General features: G+C 41.9%; 1 long non-coding RNA gene across 1 annotated transcript; it reads left to right on the forward strand.

The window, feature by feature from the left end:
- The first annotated feature begins 928 nt into the window (after positions 1-928).
- LOC109758949 (uncharacterized) lies at positions 929-2,857 on the forward strand. The gene is made up of 4 exons (XR_002231956.4): positions 929-1,108; positions 1,193-1,483; positions 1,585-1,742; positions 2,478-2,857. It is a non-coding gene; the product is annotated as an uncharacterized lncRNA (long non-coding RNA).
- Positions 2,858-4,932: the final 2,075 nt, after the last annotated feature.

Here is a 4,932-nt window from a genome sequence, read left to right on the forward strand (position 1 = left end):
AGGGTGGAACCAAAATACAACACACCAATGAATCATCCATCGTGCATGGATAGCACCAAGAGACGTCTTATGTGCATCAGTTCGGAACTTCTAACACTGTTTGAAAAATCTATGAATACATGTTGCTTGTAAGTGTGAGAGTGTCAAGATGAGATATTATCTTTATAAGCAAATACGAAGTTACTACATCAAAACTATTTCTCACTAAACTTTTTCAAACATTTGGGGTCCCATATTATTTAAAAATAATAAAGATATATATTTGGTGGTGTTATCTTTTTTATGTGAAAATTGTTAGTGTTATGTTCATAGCATGCTTGGAAATATATGAGACATCTTTGAAGATGTGCCCCTTCAATGAAACCTATAGTTACGATTTTATCAAATCTTTTGAATATTGGAAAGATTATTTGGGAAGCGTGTACCAGAAATATTGATCTGGAAACTTCCAACTAATTTCTACATATGTGGGACCACATTATACAGGTTCTATTAGATTGTTGTAAATTTCTAAACTCTTTTTCTATCATTTAGAATTTAAATAAATATTTGCGAAATTAACTTTACCTAAATATACATTATGGATACAATTGACATCACGCGAGTTTAAAATGTTGCAAAGTATATTTCATCATCACATTGAATTTACTGCATTGTATTTAAAACTTTAAATTGATCAAATATTAATCTGATCAATGTTCAAATTATAAGAAAAAGAAAACCTGAAGTCTGTTTACACGGGCGGCTAAAAGTTTCAAACCACGCTGGCGCGAGCCGAAAAAAAATAATATGTAGCCCACGCGGCACGAAGCCACGAACCGCAGTTGCAATTATGAACCTCCCCTTGCTAGTCGTCGTGGCCTAGCTTCACCTCGCCGCCACAGACCAACCCTCACCTTATCCGCCTCCACCCCTCGCCGCCCCCACTGAACTAGCTTCAGATCGGCTCCACCCCTCCCCTCTCCACTCCACAACAGCCATGGCTGGAGGCTGATGGAGACGTTTTTCACCTCCCCCATTTCTATCCTCCCGTAAAAATCAAGTCCACCCAGCCAGATCCCGTCTGTCACCAGTTCTGGCGGCGGCGTGCAGCACCCGGCGATCTAAGGTGCTAGATCAGTGCCTCTTTCCTCTATTTAAGGGAAAATCTTTCTCCTCTCGCCTTGGTCTCTTATTTCTTCTCTTTCTGCAGAAACAGTACTGCTAGCAGTAGTGGCGGACAATGGCGAGCAGCAGCGCAAGGAGCGGCGATGCGGCTGATGTGCGAGCTGTGGACCGGGCTGCTTGTCGAGCGGTGGCGCGTGTGGATGGCCGGGCGACAACGCAGGTTGAAGGGTTCTATTCTGCTGTGTTCTCCTTCTCATGAAGGGTAAAGGAGGTGGGAGATCCATATCGCTAGCTTCATCCAATGTCAAATCCATGTACCAGGCAAGCGGCCAAGAATGCCTTCTCCCTGCCCGGCTAGAAGTTGGATCCTTCCAAGGTACCGTAACTGAATCACATCCGTGTCCCTCTTCTTAATTCGTTCATGGTAGAGTACATCTATGTTTCCATTCATCTGATTTGTTTTTTTTTATTTGGCAGAGGGAACCTCTCAGGATTTTCTACGAGTCACTGTCCAAAAAGTACATATATGTTTTCATTCATCTGATTTTTTTAAAAATTTGACAGAGGGAACCTCTCAGAATTTTCTACGAGTCACTGCCCAAAAAGATCCAATCCAGTGAGATGGCCGACTTCAGGTAGGTGTACCACCTCTGTTCAGTTCCATTACCAATTACCGTATTGTAGTACTCCGCAAGTTAAGGCTGCAATCCCCAGCTAGTCTAGTCTGATATATTTCTAATGTCAAATCTTTGCGAGCTAAGATGTCAAAACTGCACAAATCACACAACTATGGTGGAAATTCTACTAGGGAGTAGTAGTAGTAGTTGCAGCAGCTTCGCTTTGTACAACTAGTTATACAGGAACAAAGTAAGATGAGAAAGTATGTGCATATTCGGATGATGAAAAAGCTTGCCATGGTTGTGCCGCACTTAACTATTTCACTTAGTAACTTTCTGGATTTACTTTAAGTTCATAAATCATTCCTCTTTGCTAAATCGCAGAGTTGATTACTAAAAACGAATTATCACATGTACCAGGGAACTATATTAAAAGGTCAAAATTACTAGTATATAATTTTGTGGATAAAAGGTGCAAACGAGTGAACTAGTTTTATTTGTGTATTGTTCCCATTTACATTTAGTTTCTATTCCCAGGATGCATGGTTTGAAAAGGAGCGAACCACTGGTCTAGCACTAGTAAATGCTGACGTACACTGAGTTCCTAGTCCATGGATACTCCAGTACAATATAGAACAATTAATTTTATTCCCTGTAGCTTCCCTATAAAAGTTTGTTCCCTGTGGCTCAATTGAATTTAACTACAGTACATTACATCATTTTTCATCTCTCTTACAAGTTATCATTTTATAGGGGGGTGGGAAGCAATATTGGAGGCGGTCTGAGTCATGACAACAATCATTCCATTAATGATGATGACCATAACACCTATGACATCAAGGCAGGGGATATCTCGTGCGATAAACATTATGATCCATATGGCGATGAATGAGATACTAACACTGGCGATGATGGTGACTAGTTTAACAATCTTATTCAAGGCACGCAACGAAGCGAAGTTTTGAAGATTGAGGGCAATTTAGCTTATGCAAATTGCCTAAACCATTATATCATGCATAGTTACTATTTTGTTTTGCATTCTACATTCCCTAGATGGATCGCTAGGGTTAATGTAAATCGTATGGAAATCATTAGGCTTGTAGTACTTTCTTAGATATGCAAAATATAATATATGTTTTTGGGTCATGTATGGTCGTGTAATCTTGAGACCTATTTGATATGCCAATATTCTGAAACGCAGTTTGGTGTATCACACTACTGCCTATGGAGCGTAGAAAAGATCTCGGGGTGACTATGCCTTATAGCATAGCAAACATCTTGGGTACACAATATGCGTACGATGAGCCTTCGTAAATTGGCGTTGCTTGCCAGCCTCTCAACTAAAGGAATCTCCGAAGGATTATATGCACCGTCAGTAATCATACTAATCGACGGTTTGGCTCTACTCTTAGTTATGATTAACCCCGACGGGTCAAACATACAGTTGACTAATAACAAACCCGACCGGAATCAGTTACTGTCGGAAGAATAATAATTGAAGTGGCACCGTCGGCTATATGAGTCGTGAAGCTAGTGCGAGCCAATCGTGGCCTAAACATATCCGACGGCTCACCGTCGGCTTAATACCATGGGAAAAGATATTAGCTAAGAGTACCGACGGCTATTAATGTAATGGCCGACGAAGCATAGCCGACGGGAGATGGCCGATGGTTCACCGTCGGTTATAAGTGTATCTGACGGTGAACTTACATATCCCACGGTAATTGGACCCTCGGCTAAAACGGGATATCTAGTAGTGGGACCGGCGGGATGGCCTATCCTCCGGCCATGTAGGGGAAACCGACGGCGGCGGCGACCGGTGAGGGCGGCGGCGGCGAACGGTGAGGGCGGCGGCGACCGATGAGGGCGGCGGGGAACCCTATCCAGCGCGCACGGGAGTGGTCTGGGACTGTTTCGGGGTGGCTGGGGTTTTTCTTAGGGAGGATGGGGGTTTTATTTTCTTTAATTTTTCACTCTTTGTTTTTTTTTTGAGCAAGGGGAGAGATAGTCCCACCTCTTTGCCATCAGCCAGCGGATGGCAAATGCCCACATCTTTGCCATCAGCAAGCTGATGGCAAATCCCCACCACTTTGCCATCAGCCAGCAGGTGACAAAGAATCTTTGCCGTCTGCTGGCAGATGGCAAAGAGGTGGGGCTAGAGGGCCATTACAGCGCCACTGGGCCCCACCCACTTCTTTGCCGTCTGCTAGCAGACGAAAAAGATTCTTTGCCATCAGCTGGCAGATGGCAAAGAGGTGGGTTGATAGGCCGTTACAGCACCGGCGTCCACTGGACCACACCCACCTCTTTGCCGTCTGCCAGCGGACGGCAAAGATTTCTTTGCCATCAGCTGGTAGATGGCAAAGAACTGGCTGATGGCAACCAGGTTCTTTGCTGTCTGTCAGTTCTTTGCCGTCTGTTTTTTGTAAGCGGATGGCAAAGACGTTCTTTGCCATCCGCTGGCAGACAACAAAGAGCTGACTGATGGCAAATTCCCTGTTTCCAGTAGTGTTCGGTGCCCAAGTGTGCATCCCGTGAAACAAATAGCAAATTCTTTTTTTAAATGAATTTTTCCTTGTAATATATATAGTAATATGTAACTATACATAATTTCATATTTTATTCAGAAGCAATATAGCCGCAGTTAGCCAGTTACATTTTGGAGCCGCACTGTGGCCATATCGAAATATCATTAATTTTAAGACTGGAAGGCGCGGTAACTTTGGAGCTTCTTTGGACTTTTCAAGCGAGAACAATGCCATTTTCGAGCTTTACATGCTCCTATATGCTTCTCAAAGCGGCAACTATTTTTTTAGGCTCTCAAAGCGGCAACTAACATAGTGGTCCATCCGCGAGGGACATTAATTCATATTCTTATTTTATTTTGTAGAAATAAAACATTATTTTACTTAATAATTTGAGAATCACTATAAAAATAACTTTAAGATGTAAATGTATATACATAAAAAAATAGGTCATATTTAGAAAATGTTTCTGCATGTGAATAGAAAAATTCATACATATAAATTTTTGACACTATTGCAGGAAATTGTTCATGTGTTTTAGAATATATGTTCAAATAATTTTGAAGAAGTGTTTCCATATTCCTCCAAAAAGAAGAATTGCAAATAAACCAAAAGGGAAACAAGAGGTAAACAGAAATAAAACAGGAAAAGAAAAAAGAGGAAAAAAGAAAGAAAAAAACCCG

The sequence above is a fragment of the Aegilops tauschii genome, chromosome 7 (genome assembly GCF_002575655.3).
Source record: "Aegilops tauschii subsp. strangulata cultivar AL8/78 chromosome 7, Aet v6.0, whole genome shotgun sequence".
Lineage (NCBI taxonomy): Eukaryota > Viridiplantae > Streptophyta > Magnoliopsida > Poales > Poaceae > Aegilops > Aegilops tauschii.